The sequence below is a fragment of the Bos mutus genome, chromosome 9 (assembly GCF_027580195.1).
Source record: "Bos mutus isolate GX-2022 chromosome 9, NWIPB_WYAK_1.1, whole genome shotgun sequence".
NCBI classification, from domain to species: Eukaryota; Metazoa; Chordata; class Mammalia; order Artiodactyla; family Bovidae; genus Bos; species Bos mutus.
Window position 1 is genome coordinate 79,958,764 of NC_091625.1, and position 16,432 is coordinate 79,975,195.

Consider the following 16,432-nt stretch of genomic DNA (forward strand, 5'->3'; position numbering starts at 1 on the left):
CACTGGAACTGCTCTTCCTGGCAAGCCAGGATACAGCAGGGGGCATCAGAATCTTCCAGCACACAGGCAACCAGCTGTACAAGCTTGGCAGCATAGCCAGTCACCACAGCCAGGGGGCTGTGTGTCATTAACTTGAGCCTCCAAACCCCAGGGTGGCGCTCAGGTTCCCCAGGCTGTTCACGGGTGTGGCAGGATCTGCCTTCTGAAGGTTTAGAGAAGTGGGCATTCCAGTGCCTTGGGGTAGGGAATATTAGTCAGCCATCCTGAGCACAGACAGTACCAGCCTTGCACGTTCCCAGTTTATAAATAAATGATCCAGGAGTGACACAGAGGGTCATTCCTACCCAGGCTAAAGGCAGCCCTGGCATTTCTGACTCCAAGAAATTTGGAATGAAATAACAGACTGTTGAGAGAACCGTGGATCCTCTAAGCCAGGCAAAATTGGGGAAAATCAAGAACTGTTTAGAGAGTTAACCTCAATTGCCACTCAGCAGAGCAAGCATCTCCCAGATAAGTCATTCACTTCGCTGGGATTCATTTGGATCAGCTCGTTTCATGCGAATGTAAGCTTGAGATCTCACCCAATGAGAAAATCTGTGTTGTGATTGGAGTTAAAGGGGTTATTTTTAAAAGTACAGCATTTTAGGAAATAGGACAGATCTAGGAGGAGGCAAAATAATGTTCTACAATAAATGAAAGGCCTTAAATATTCTTTGTTCCAAAACACTGCCAAGGGCCAACCCAGAACAGAAGAGAAAGTCTTTCCTTTCATTTCTGTACTATGAGACTGCTGCTCCTCCTGGCCAGATTTCCATCTTGTTACATGAGTCTGGTGTTTTGGTGACTTTCTCCATTACACTGAATTTTAATAGCCCACCACACATTAAAACGTTTCTCCAAGAAACCCTTTCCAAATTTCTCACAATTGACTTAATAAAATGAACTTTGGGAAAGCCCCAATGTTCATAAATTGAGGGCAACCTGTCTATAACATACCAGCATATCATCTGGTGGCTCAGCTGGTAAAGAATCCACCTGTAATGCAGGAGACCTGGGTTCAATCCCTGGGTTGGGAAGATCCCCTGGAGAAGGGAAAGGCCACCCACTCCAGTATTCTGGCCTGGAGAATTCCATGGACTGTATAGTCGCAAAGAGCTGGACGCTACTGAGTGACTTTCACTCACCCACTCACTTATCATCTGTAGTGAATAAAATTCATAGAATAGGGGATAAATCCCAAATTTCCTATTTCTCATCCTCTATCATTTGACAGCTTATTGAGTACTTATAAGAGGCTGTGGATTCAGAGATGCAGGACACAGGGCCCCAGCTCTTAAGGATTTTGTACTCTTAAGAAGCAGTTACCATTTGGTATATGCTGGGATGTTATACAAGAGGAAACAAGATGCTTTCCTGAGACAGGGTCTCACACACAGCCAAGAAGTTTTAGGAGGAAGTGACTCCAAACATGTATCTTGAACGACAAGTACATTCAATTTCCTCTGAAGATCATCCTCACATCATATATTCTCTTAGAAGGTGTGACCTGAATCTATTATTTTGTGACTATCAGGTTTCCCAACTGGCAACTAGTGGTAAAGAACCTGCCTGCCAATAAAGGAGACATAAAAGACATAGGTTCGATCCCTTGGTCAGTGAGATCCTCTGGAGGATGACATGGAAACCCAGTCCAGTATTCTTGCCTGGAGATACCCTGAACAGAGGAGCCTGGTGGGCTACAGTTCATAGGCTCATGAAGAGTTGGACATGACTGAAGCAACTTAGCACAAAAAGCAACTATCAAGTGCTGGTATAATCTGAAAACCCCTTGGACAACACCATCTAGCTACCTCCCATGTTCCCTGGCAACACCATCTGGTCTTCCTCTCATGCTACCATTTCCAGAGGGGCATTTGATTTACTCTTTGGACTTGTCTGGGATTTTTCTCATTCTGTTCAGTTAAGTTCAGTTGCTCAGTTGTGTCAGATTCTTTGCGACCCCATGAATCACAGCACGCCAGGCCTCCCTGTCCATCACAAACTCCTGGAGTTCACTCAGACTCACCTCCATCGAGTTAGTGATGCCATCAAGCCATCTCATCCTCTGTCGTCCCCTTCTCCTCCTGCCCCAATCCCTCTCAGCATCAGAGTCTTTTCCAATGAGTCAACTCTTCGAGTGAGGTGGCCAAAGTACTGGAGCTTCAGCTTTAGCATCATTCCTTCCAAAGAAATCCCAGGGCTGATCTCCTTCAGAATGAACTGGTTGGATCTCCTTGCAGTCCAAGGGACTCTCAAGAGTCTTCTCCAACACCACAGTTCAAAGGCATCAATTCTTGGCGCTCAGCTTTCTCACAGTCCAACTCTCACATCCATACATGACCATTGGAAAAACCATAGCCTTGACTAGATGGATCTTTGTTGGCAAAGTAATGTCTCTGCTTTTGAATATGCTATCTAGGTTGGACATAACTTTCCTTCTAAGGAGTAAGCGTCTTTTAATTTCATGGCTGCAGTCACCATCTACAGTAATTTTGGAGCCCCCCAAAATAAAGTCTGACACTGTTTCCACTGTTTCCCCATCTATTTCCCATGAAGTGATGGGACCAGATACCATGATCTTCGTTTTCTGAATGTTGAGTTGTAAGCCAACTTTTTCACTCTCCTCTTTCACTTTCATCAAGAGGCTTTTTAGTTCCTCTTCACTTTCTGCCATAAGGGTGGTGTCATCTGCATATCATCTGAGGTTATTGATATTTCTCCCGGCAATCTTGATTCCAGTTTGTGCTTCTTCCAGCGCAGCGTTTCTCATGATGTACTCTGCATAGGAGTTAAATAAGCAGGGTGACAATATACAGCCTGAACGTACTCCTTTTCCTATTTGGAACCAGTCTGTTGTTCCATGTCCAGTTCTAACTGTTGCTTCCTTTATCTCATTCAGTTCAGTTCAGTCACTCAGTCGTGTCCGATTCTTTGCGACCCCTTGAATCACAGCAGGCCAGGCCTCCCTGTCCATCACCAACTCCCAGAGTTCACTCAGACTCACATCCATCGAGTCAGTCATGCCATCCAGCCATCTCATCCTCTGTCGTCCCCTTCTCCTCCTGCCCCCAATCCCTCTCAGCATCAGAGTCTTTTCCAGTAAGTCAACTCTTCACATGAGGTGGCCAAAGTACTGGAGTTTCAGCTTTAGCATCATTCCTTCCAAAGAAATCCCAGGGCTGATCTCCTTCAGAATGGACTGGTTGGATCTCCTTGCAGTCCAAGGGACTCTCAAGAGTCTTCTCCAACACCACAGTTCAAAAGTATCAGTTCTTTGGCGCTCAGCCTTCTTCACAGTCCAACTCTCACATCCATACATGACCACAGAAAAAACCATAGCCTTGACTAGACGAACCTTTGTCAGCAAAGTAATGTCTCTGCTTTTGAATATGCTATCTAGCTTGATCATAACTTTCCTTCCAAGGAGTAAATGTCTAGAATTATTCCTACCAAATTCCTGAATATTCTGAAAACAGTGGGTCCATGCTTTAGAAATATTTGGTAATAATGAAACCTTGACATCTTTTGTAACAGACTTCTCCTCTCTCTCCAGTCTTTATGAGCCTTTAGGGTCAACTGAGCTGCTAGAATTCACAGAGGAACAATCACTGGAATTTAGCAATTGTTGGATATTGAAATGCATTAATTAGTTTAGCAGATATCTCAAATATTACACATGGCTTCCCAGGTGGCTCAGACGGTAAAGCGTCTGCCTGCAATGCGGGAGACCCAGGTTCGATCCCTGGGTTGGGAAGATCCCCTAGAGAAGGAAATGGCAACCCACTCCAGTACTCTTGCCTGGAAAATTCCATGTGCTGAGAGGCTCCTCAGAGCCTGGTAGGCTACAGTCCATGGGGTCGCAAAGAGTCGGACATGACTGAGTGACTTCACTTCACTTCACTTCTTCAAATATCATATAAACATAGAATTTTGTCAGTCAGTACCATGTGGTTCATTAATATCAGTAATGTAGATTAGCACCTTTCTACTGGCAGGTAGTCGGAGAAGGCAATGGCACCCCACTCCAGTATTCTTGCCTGGAAAATCCCATGGATGGAGGAGCCTGGAGGGCTGCAGTCCATGGGGTCGCTGAGGATCGGACACAACTGAGCGACTTCACTTTCACTTTTCACTTTCATGCACTGGAGAAGGAAATGGCAACCCACTGCAGTGTTCTTGCCAAGAGAATCCCAGGGACAGGGGACCCTGGTGGGCTGCCGTCTATGGGGTCGTGCAGAGTCGGACACGACTGAAGCGACTTAGCAGCAGCAGCAGCAGCTGGCAGGTAGTAGTGTAATGCTGGGTCACGGATGGGCTTTCCTGATGGCTCAGCAGGTAAAGAATCCACCTGTAAGGCAGGAGACACGGGAGATGTGGGTTTGATCCCTAGGTCAGGAAGATCTCCTGGAGGAGAAAATGGCAACCCACTCCAGTATTCTTGCCATGGATGGGCTGCTGCTGACATACCACTTTCTTTGACCTTTTGGCAGCCTCATGGGACCTAGAATTGCCAGAGTTCCTGGACCAGTGGCCTGGGGCCAAGAGCATCTTTATCCACTTATCTAAATGCCATAAAACATTATCATTGTCTGATTTTGCATGATTGGAGAAAGACTAGGAAGCCTCAGTTTGTACTCTAAGCTTGCTAACTAATAAACTTGACCTCCCATTGTGCTGGATCTGGGGCACGATGCCGGCTGATGCTGGTGCCCATGCCCCACAATAACTCCCAGGAACAGTCACGTGAACATTGTGGTCATTCATTCCAACCAGGTGCAAACAGTGCTTACAAACTGTGTTTAGTGATGATGACAGTAAAAACAAACAGGTGATTGTTTTGGTGATGGTGGAAAAGTCTGGACCCCACCCACCTCACTCACTCACTCATCTGAGGCCAAGGATCAGAGAATCAGCTGCAGTTCACTCCATTCTCTTCCATCTGCCTCAACACTACCCCCACTTCAACTCTCTCCTTTTCTCACAGAAGCAACTGGAAAAAAAAAAAAATCCCTGCCATCGGTAGACAACTTTGATTTGCTTTGACTCATGAGTAATTAAAGACTTAGAAAAATATACAATAACATATATAAGGTGAGTGTCCATATAAACCTGAGGCCAATGGATTATCAAAGCTTAGGCTTAACCATCCAATGGGAAAACCCATCTTCAAAATCCTCCCAAAGATAATAATAAATAAAGGAAAGAAATGTAGACTTGTGTTACTGGTTGGTGATGCTGGCTCTGTGGCAGCCTTTGGGACACTTGTGACAGAGAATAGAAGACCCCCTGAGCAGTGGAACCTGAAAGACCATGCGGCTGGCCTGTTACCTCTGTTACCCCTCCTCTACACTGGAACTCTGGACAACAGGCATTTATTTGCTGATGAGTCTAGAAGTGTGAGGAGACCTGGAGGGTGGGCACACAGAAGCCATCCGTCTGAGCCTTTTTAAGTCAACCTTACCTACATGCATCCTTCATTTAGACTGAGGATGTGCACCCAGCCGAACAGCTCAGAACTGGTAGTTCTCTTCCTCAGCCTGTGCCTCTGAAAAAAGAAGTCTTTGACTCAGGACGAAGGGGCCAGTCACCACAGTAAGCCTACAGCCTGGAAGACCGGCTCAGCAGCCTGGTGGCATGTTGCCTGGAGACAGATGCTGTAATAAAAAGCGGATGAACCTATGCTTTGGAAAAGATAGAGAAGCATACATTACATAGCCCTAGATTGATGGGGAGGATATATTCGTAGACTCTTGAAAGGCAACAGCATATAGGGATTTTCCTGGTGTCAAAGCTTAGAAGATCCAAGTTGGGTGATGACAGGTGACTCTTAAAAACAATTTCTCAGGAAGGGCTCATGAATGTTTTTTCTGTGTGTACACTGGTGTATATTTTGCAACAGGGTGGAAAGAAAATTACTATGTTGGATGAGAGAAGTAGTAGGCACAGGAGACAAATCAAAGATTTAAGAGTAATGATTTGCTTCACACTTATCCTGTTGGGAATACATATAGAGTGTATACATATATAGAATATACATATATATATTTAAAGTACATGCATATATAATGTAAATAGTATATATATTCTATAATATTCTAAATATTATACTGTTTACATTATATATGCCTATACTTTAAATATATATTATATATAATCTACATACACACATATCCTATATGCATATATACGTAGCTGTGTGGAGGTATGTGTATGGGTCTGTGTATTATGGTATCTTTATCCATGGTGGTGGTTCATTCACCCCTAAAATATGAAAAGGAACTTCTTTTCCTTCTGGAAAAAGAGGTCTATAAACTTATAAGAAAAAAAAATGCAAAAAGAAACATATGAAATTCAATTGCACCAATACTTCAAAGAAATGATAAAATAGAAATTTACTAAAATTGGAGGGAAATCATACTCGTCAATTACAAATGTTAGTTGTTACCTGACTTCTGAAAGACAAGAATTAATCTCAAATTAATTTGCATAGATTACTAGACAATTAGGTACACGATCTCATTTATGTGTGATGCTCTTGAAAACACTCAGAAAATTAAGTTACATCAACTAAAGCCGAAAGTAAAAAATCTTGACGGTTCTAAATTTTTCTCGCCCAATTTATACTACCTATAGGGAAGTAGAGTCAGGTATAGAACAGAGCATAGTTTGGGAATCAGATAGAATAGACAGAAATTATAGTTTCATCATTTACTAGCTGGATATGTTAAGCATTTAAGGTTCAACTGATCTAAATAAGCCACAGACTATTATCTCACAGAGTTATTGTGAGGAGTAGATAACACATTACATTTCCTTATGTGTATATAAGTGTATATATGTGTACACACACACATATATATATTAGATGCATTTCCAATTACAATAACATATAATACAGTTTTAGTACTTGCTTCAGTCCTATATGTCACCTTATCTCATTTTATAGATGAATAGCTGAGGCTCTGAATGTTCATATTTAAAGGTTAAGTCACTATAATCATAATGTTTTTTTTCTTCTTCCACATATCAAGCTCCACTGACTCTTGGTTGCAGAGAAAGCCCAGTTCTATGGCAGCATTTGTTTCAACAGCTGCAGAAGGCATCTGCAGTCAGGCTGGAGTATCTTCGTTGTTCAGTTGCTAAGCCATGTCTGACCCTTTGCTACTCCATGGACTGTAGCATAACAGGCTCCTCTGTCCACTATCTCTTGGAGTTTGCTCAAATTCATGTTCACTGAGTCAGTGATGCTATCTACCCATCTCATCCTCTGCTGCCTGCTTCTCCTATTGCCCTGAATCTTTCCCAGCATCAGGGTCTTTTCCAGTGAGTCAACACTTAACATCAGGTGGCCAAAGTATGGGAGCTTCAGCTTCAGCATCTGTCCTTTCAATGAATATTCAGGACTGATTTCCTTTTGGATTGACTGGTTTGATCTTCTTGCAGTCTAAGGGACCCTCAAGAGTTTTCTCCAGCATCACAGTTTGAAAGCATCAATTCTTAGGCATTCAGCCTTCTTTATGATCCAACTCTCATATCCCTACATAACTACTGGATAAACCATAGCTTTGACTAGACAGACCTTTGTCAGCAAAATGATATCTCTGCTTTTTAATACATGATCTAGGTTTGTCATAGCTTTCCTTCTAAGGAACAAGCGTCTTTTAATTTCATGGCTGTAGTCACTGTCCACAGTTATTCCGGAGCACTAGAGAATAAAGTTTGTCACTGTTTTCTCTCTTCTCCCTTCTATTTGCCATGAAGTGATGGGACCAGATGCCATGATCTTAGCCATGGGTATAAAGAGCCCTCCCTAGACTCTGCTCAGAGTAAGTGTTCCACTGGCATCCATCCAAAGAAATTTATTAAGCACTTCCTCTATCTTAAACACTGAAACTTCTACTGAAGATACTTAGATAACCCAGTAGCTTAAGGCTTAAATCTTTAATTTTCTCATATCTACTGCTGTCCTCCCAGACTTTGCTGATAATGTCCCTCATAGCTCAGTCGGTAAAGAATCTGCCTGCAATGCAGGAGACCAGGGTTCAATCCTTGGGTCGGGAAGATCCCCTGGAGAAGGAAATGGGAATCCACTCCAATATTCTTGCCTGGAGAAACCTATGGACAGAGGAGCCTGACAGGCTACAGTCCATGGGGTCACAAGAGTCCAACATGAACTCTAAACTACCACAATGTTCCCTGGCTCCTCTACAGATGCTTTATATATGCTTTAATAGCCCTGGCTTATTTCAGATGCATTTTGAGACTACAAGTCAGACTCCTGAAAGAGATTACACTCTTCTACAGTCACATAAGTTCTGAGAGAAATCTGTCTGGATAATGGGCTTCATGAAAGTGGTCACCTCAACATGCAAGTGTCTGTCCTTCTTACAGGTGCATGGAGAATATAGAAGATGAATAGATATCAAACAGCAGTGCAGCATTGCAGAACACCTTATTTTGACTGTCAAGCTAAAACCCCAACTAAGTAACAGAGAATCTCAGTCAGCAACTAACAGAGTTGCTCCTCATAGCAGAAAACATCAACAAAAGCATCATGCAAGGTATCATTCTTCAGAGTGAGAGTTATCATCAGTAAAGGGGCATGCTGACACTCCCTGAAAGTCCAAGATGCTCCAAGCATCATGGAGCAATGAGGTTGTCAGGGTTAAAGTGATTAGAGAATTTACAGTGACCCCAAGCTACCTTGGGAAGCATTTTCCAGCTTGAAGGCATTTTGGCCAAGTGAAATAGCCTCTAATACCTCTTTTCTCTCTCTGTGAAAGTTGTACCAGTTACCTAAGGCTCCTGGATTTCTTATGGTTCCCACAAACCACATTCCTTCAAAGAAGCCCTCTTCGGTCCCGCTGATGGAAATGACTTCCCCAGGTGGCTATTCAATCTTGGTCAAACCCATCAAGCTTTGTGGGATGAATATGTGTCCAGTTGCCCAACATGCTCTCTAGCCCAGAATTGAGTGCTGCCAGTAGGAAAATCATCAGCGATAAGGAGAACCATCATAGTTGACTCAAAATATTCGGTGAGCAGAGTTCTTTAACCCTAGGCTGAGAAGCATTCCTTACCAGTTATCTCATCATCATTTTTACTTTATGAGCACTTCAAGTATTGACCACTTTGTTCCAAATTCTATTCCTGAAAGCTCTCTGACATGGTACATAATTTCTTCCATTTGTTGGATTACTGTGTATCACATAAACCCACATATGCAACTGTGGGAAATGAACAGGAAAATGATGTCACAAAGTGAAGGAAGTGAGGCTGCAGCAAACCACACGTCAATACAGAAGCATCAGCTAACCATTTATGACTAATCATTACTTTTTGTCTCCAGGTGGAACACATAAGATGCGGACTAGACAGAGAGGTCTTTTCCTGTCCGTGAATCAACTTACCTTGATTGACACTACTTTGGGGAGAGAAAAAATATATATATATTTTAAAATGAACCACAGCTTCTTTTTCTATTTAATTTTATCCAGGTATTTTTTTCTGTGACTCTTTGTAGACTCAGAAGTGATGACTGAGACTATGAAGTTGCTGATACAGATGACAAAGGGAGTCCTCTCAAATGCCCGAGGACCATTTGGAAAAGTCTCTGATGTCGGGAATGTGCGCTGTGCTGATTCTGCATTCAGTCATCTGTAACTGATGAAGGAAGGAAGGAAGTGTGCAGTGAGATACACAAAGCAGTGGCTCCTTATACCCACATGCACAAACACGCATTCCCGCTCATCACCAGACCCTGAGTCAGGAAACCCCCAGGGTCTTCTGAACAGCTTCACACCCAGAACACCTACTAAAAAGGATCGTTGGGGACAAACAAACCAACAGAGCAACACTTTCCATATACAAACCTGTATCTTTCTCACAATGTGACTGTAGTGGCCCTGAAATTTCTGGTAGGTGCGACCATTACAAATGTTTTATTTTTTTTTAATGCTGTTGTATTTGGTGATGGCACACATAACATGTCGACAAAGAAAGAACTGCTTGGTCTCTGTACTTCGTTGCTGTTAATCATTAAGTCGTGTCCAACTCTGTGACTCCATGGACTGCAGCACGCCAGGCTTCCCTATCCTTCACTACCTCCCGGAGTTTGCTCAAACTCATGTCCACTGAGTCAGTGAAGCCATTCAACCATCCCATCCTCTGTCGCCCCTTCTCTTCCTGGCCTCAATCTTTCCCAGCAGGAGGATCTTTTCCAATGTGTTGACTCTTTAAATCAAGTGGCCAAAGTTTTGGTCTCTGTAACAGTTGCATCAATTTATACTCCCACCAACAGTGCATAAGTGTTCCTCTTTCTTCACATCGTCTCCCAGCATTTATTGTTTGTAGATTTTTTGATGATGGCCATTCTGACTGATGTGAGCTGATAGCTCATTGTAGTTTTCATTTGAATTTCTCTAATAATTAGTGATGTTGAGCATCTTTTCATGTGTTTGTGGTCACTTGTATGTCTTCTTTGGAGAAATGTCTTTTTCGAAGAGTTGGGAAGTTGAGATTGACACATACATCACTACTGATACTATTTATACAATAGATAATGAATGAGAAAGAGAAAAAAAAAAAAAAAAAGGAACTGCTTGGTCTCTAATCTATGATTTGAGTCACAAGTAATTATGCAGCCATAACCCCAGGAGACTGGAGAACAACATGAAGGGCAAGTCCAGTATGGAGGAATGGAGCGGAGCAGCCTGAAGCAGCACAAATGTACCAGGAAACTAGCTTCTTGGGGCTTTCATCGCTCTGCCAGACGTAGAGGCTGTTGCCTCAGCTGCAGGTTCCTCCGGCTGTCTTACCTAATCCAAATAAGGCTCTCAGATATTCAGGGATCTTGCTAAGATTTTCCATCAATCCTCTCCATCTTCTTTCCTTTGGTAACTAACTGCTTACTCTCATCTGGGGACAAAACCTCGGTGAAAATCTGCTCCCAAAGTTCATAGCTTTATCTCCAACCTCTCATCCCCAAACTAGCAAAGAATCCCAAGGCTTTCTAGATTTATCCACTCTCTCAAAAGTCAGGACAACAAATGCAAAAAAAAAAGGATCTAAAATTGTCTTCCAAACAGAAAAGTCTTGATTCTTGTCAAGGCATTGAGAGAAAGATGGGGCTTGATTTAAAATGTGCATAAAATGGTATGCCTTCGGGGCAGCCTTGTTGCTGAATTACAGGGTGTAGCTTTGCCAAACAATAATGGAATTCTCACAAGTTTGCAGCCAAATAGAACTGAGTTAAAATCCTTGTTCTTTTCTTAAAGTTAGACTACCTTGGGTAAGGCACAACTCTGAGCTTTGGTATCCTTATTCACAAAATGGAAATAAGGAGATCTATCTTGAATTGTCATATGAATTAAATAATAACTGGTAAGCACTTTGCATAGCACTTGCTACACAGATAATGAGTAGTCAACAGATGATCACCCTTTAAAAATAGTATCTTTGGTGTTTCTTAACATGCTGATTGAAAAGTGTGAAAGTATTAGTCGCTTAGCTGTGTCTGACTCTTTTCAACTCCATGGACTGTAGCACACCAGGCTCCCCTATCCATGGAATTCTTCAAGCAAGAATGTTGTAATGGGTAGCCATTTCCTCTTCCAGAGATATTCCCAACCCAGGGATCGAACCCACATCTCCTATATCTCCTGCATTGGCAGGCATATTCTTTACCACTGAGACAACTGTGAAGCCCGATATATACAAACAATTCACTTTCTTAGGTATAACTGATAGTCAGTTCTCCCTGCTGACTTTAAAAAGGGCAACACGTAGCTTCACCACTCCAGTAAAGATCAATTTTAAAAAGTCCTACCCACTTGTATGACATCTTTCCTGATAGTGATGGAAATCCTATATTGGTTCTCTCTCTCTCTCAATTTCTCTCTATTTTCAGCTCTTAATCTATTTTTTTTCTCTCTTCCTCATATCTGCTGTTTATCATTCTCATTGCTATATGAATAAATTTAAACTTTAGAAAATGAGAAAGCTTTGGAAACAAAGCATTTCCCTAGAATACTCCAGAAATCAATCAATTCTTAAATTAGGAAAAAAAAAAGAAGAATGACTCCAAGGTAAGGTGACTGCTGATTCCTGGGACAAGGGCACGGTTAACTCTCTGACAAAGGGTGCCAGCTGCTCCTTCAGGTCATCTCATCATCAAGATTGGTGTCCTAGAGGTAGTGAGAGACCAGGAAGTTCCAGAGCATCTTTGGGGCTTCCCGAGCATTTCCACACACTCTCATTTGTCCTTGCTTTCTCTGCTCCATAGGGTCATCTTTTCTCCAGTTTCTAACAGCCATGTGCTTCATTTCCTTCTGAGATCTCACCCAGAATTCTGTTTAATGTTCATAGTTCTACCAACAGTCCCATCAAGGCAATCTTGAGGTTGTCCAGCACGTACCTTAAAAAAACTGACAGTCTCTACCCATTACTCTGGTGCAATGCCATGTCCACATTTTCAGGCATTTATCCCACTTCCGGGTACCAAAATCTGTATTAGTCTGCTCAGGTTTCCATAACAAAATATCAAAGATTGAGTGTTATTTTTTATTATTATTACTATTGGAGTCTTGTTTCTTTATAATGTTGTGCTAGCTTCTGTTGTACAGCAAAGTGAGTCAGCTATATACAAACACATATGGCTTCTTTTTGGTTTTCCTTCCAATCTAGGTCACCACAGAGCACTGAGTAGAGTTTACTAAGTTATATAGTAGGTTTTCATTAGTTACCTATCTTGAACATAGTAGTATATGTGTATTTAAGTTCCAATCTCCTAATTCACCCCATCTCTCTTCCACACAACAGATTGGGTACTTTAAACAACTGAAATTTATTTTTTCATCGTTCTGGAGGGTAGAAGTCCAAAATCATGACCTCATTTCACCTTGTGTGCGAAGTCGTTAAGTCATGTCTGACTCTTTGTGACCTTATGGACTGTGGCCTGACAGGCTCCTCTGTCCAAGGGATTCTCCAGGCAAGAATATTGGAGTGAATTGCCATGACCTCCTCCAGGGGTTCTTCCCCACCCAGGGATCAAACCCACATCTCTTGTGTCTCCTACATTGGCAGGGGGGTTCTTTACCACTCACAACACCTGGGAAACCCTTCATTTCACCTTACTTACCTCCTTAAAACCCTGTATCCAGATACACTCACATTGTGGGTAAAGAATTCAGGGGGAGAGGAGGCAAACGGAAAGGGACAATTCCTATTGACGTCATCTGAACATCTGTATCTAGTCTTATTTTAGACCACACCCAATATTGCAAGATTCACAAACAAAAGTTCTCACTTTTGCTTTAATTAATTTGATTGGGTTTATGTCCATTCCAACTGAAAAAGTTCTGATGTATGTGTATTATTTTCAAGACGTCTCTTCTTAACTGCAAATATATCCCTTAAGATAACTAACAGAAGTCCATTGCCACCAAGAGTTTGTCACAGTAGTTGCCTAAATGGGCTCTATGGGGTTATCTCCAGTTGGAGGCCACTCGCCTAATGGCGGCAAGACTTGTCCTCTTCCAGATAAACAATTCTATTCGTTTTGTGGACTGGACTTATGCCTGAAATTGTACTTGAAGAAAGGATCTCATTGTTAGAAGTATTTAAGCATTATTGGCTTTTCAGATTTAATTGAAGGGAGTGGGACAAGGAGACAATGGGATGCAAAGCAGTCTGTTTTCTAAGGGACATTGCAAACTTTCTGTCTAGAAGAGACAGAGCAGTACCAGCAGTGACAGCCAGAGGGCAGTCTAGAGACACAGGAGGCCTGGGCCCCAGTTACCAAAAAGGTAGGCTGGAGGGCATGGAGTAAAGGGCTGGCTCAAATTGCCTGCTTCAGTACTTTTTTTTCCTCAATATTATTATTATTTATGAGTCCTCCTCCCCATGGTGATTGTCTGAATTCATCTACAGTGAGAACAGATATCAGCATTTTCCATTGCTTTTGCTGTTAGTCATTATGCTTCTTGGCTTGCATTGGCCAACTGTCAATTTTCGTGCATTTTTGTTTGTTTGTTTTCTGTTTTGCTAAAATGATCCTTCTGACAGAAGGGCAAGCACCTCTGTACCTGTTTGTTGCTCTTTCCAAATTTTTTGCCAAGTTTCATGTATTTGCCTAAGCCCGTTTGCCACCATGACCCAGCCTAGATAATTAAGGACTCTGACCTCTTCTAATAATGAGGACCACAAAATTGATCTCTCAGCTGTTCTAGCCTAAGATCCAAATAGTCACACTGAAGCCAAGGTTTTTAGACTTCCTATAAATCCAGGCACATTTTCCCTGGATGTTCTTCATAGTCTTGGAAACGCAAATTCAGCTGGAATGGCTTCCAGATAAGTGAATAAAAGTCTGTGACGGGCACACTAATCTCCCAGTCACCTGGCTCTCTTTGTGTCACAAGGTCTTCTAGCAGAGCAGACATTCTTGGTCTAACTACTGACAGAAGTATCATACGCTCTCTCTCTCTCTTTCCCTTGGCTCCCCAAATCTCCATTAGTCATTTCCTCATTGAGACCATTTGCTAAAATTCTCCATAGCTTCAAAGTTGAATCTATTCTCGCTGCTTAATAGGCTATCTTACGATCTGGTTTTCTTTTCAAAAGCTCTTTATGTTCCCTTTTCTCAAAATCATTTCCACTTTGCCAAGTGATACTATTTTGAATAACAGTAAGAGCATTCTAGAAGTAAATTATGATTCTAAAACTGCCTTCATCAAAATAGGAACAAAAGATAACTTTTAATGGGCCTAATTCAAAGGACCTGAACCAAGGAGGAAAGGCAGAGATCAGCTGAACTTCTAGAACTGCACTCAAAGAGGACCACCTGCTTTAGAATCACTTGGACGACTGGTTAAAATGCAAAGTTCCAGGCTTCAGGTATAACTTTTAAAATCAAAATCTCTTGGGAGTAAGGCCTAGACATCTGCATTTTGAACACCCTCCTCAGGGGCAGTGATGCAGCTGACATTGAGAACCTCTGCCCTAAAAGCTGGATGCATGCCCACTGAACCTTCCTGCTGTGGCCTTTCTCTTACCTGCAGAGATCTCTTCACCTTGGAGGACAAAAACAAGACTTTGGTGCTTGTTAGTCTCTTCCATGATCTCAGACTGTGCCTGAACTATTCAGAAATCCTATTTCAAAGGCCACAAAGAAGACCAAGCAAGAGAGTATTATGATCAGTTCAGTTTAGTGGCTCAGTCGTGTCTGACTCTTTGCGACCCCATGGACAGCAGCACACCAGGCTTCCCTGTCCATCACCATCTTCCGGAGCTTACTTACACCTATGTCTGTCAAGTTGGTGATGCCATACAACCACCTCATCCTCTGTTTTCCCCTTCTCCTCCTGCCTTCAATCTTTCCCACCATCAGGATTTTTCCCAGTGAGCCAGTTAGTTCTTCACATCAGGTGGCCAAAGTATTGGAGTTTCCGCTTCAGTATCAGTCCTTCTAATGAACATTCAGAACTGATTTCCTTTACGTTTCACTGGTTTGAACTCCTTACAGTCCAAGGGGCTCTCAAGAGCTCTTCTCCAACACCACAGTTCAAAAGCATCAATTCTTTGGTGCTCAGCTTTCTTTATGGTCCAACTCTCACATCCATACATGACTACTGGAAAAACCATAGCTTTGATTAGACAGATTTTTGTTAGCAAAGTAATGTCTCTGCTTTTTAATATGCAGTCTAGGTTTGTCATAGCTTTTCTTCCAAGGAGCATGAGCCTTTTAATTTCATGGCTGCAGTCACCGTTCTCAGTGATTTTGGAGCACAAGAAAATAAAGTCTGTCACTGTTTCCATTGTTTCTCCATCTATTTGCCATGAAGTGAAGGGACCGGATGCCATGATCTTAGTTTTCTGAATGTTGAGTTTTAAGCCAACTTTTTCACTCTCCTCTTTCACTTTCATAGAGAGGCTCTTTAGTTCCTCTTCACTTTCTGCCATAAGGGTGGTGTCATGTGCATACCTAAGGTTATTGATATTTCTCCTGGCAATCCTGATTCCAGCTTGTGCCTCATCCACCCCAGCGTTTCTCATGATGTACTCTGCATATAAGTCAAATAAGCAGGGTGACAATATACAACCTTGACGTACTCCTTTCCCTATTTGGAACCAGTCTGTTGTTCCATGTCTGGTTCTAACTGTTCAAGCTGGATTTAGAAAAGGCAGAAGAATCAGAGATCAAATTGCCAGCATTCATTGGATCATAGAAAAAGCAAGAGTGTTATGATGCATGAGATTAAATCCATTTCTACTACTGAGAAGAACATCCTCTCCTGATCACAGACACTTGTATCAGGTAAGAACACTGTAGGTGGCCAAGCAGATCTGTGCAGCACTGTATGTACAGAGGAGGCTATGGAGCACTGCTCTCAATCCA

At 42.3% G+C, this 16,432-nt stretch overlaps 1 non-coding gene across 1 annotated transcript; it reads left to right on the forward strand.

Moving 5' to 3' along the window:
* Positions 1–3,721: 3,721 nt before the first annotated feature.
* TRNAC-GCA (transfer RNA cysteine (anticodon GCA)) lies at positions 3,722–3,793 on the forward strand. Its single transcript has one exon. It is a non-coding gene; the product is annotated as a tRNA-Cys (tRNA).
* The last annotated feature ends 12,639 nt before the right edge of the window (positions 3,794–16,432 follow it).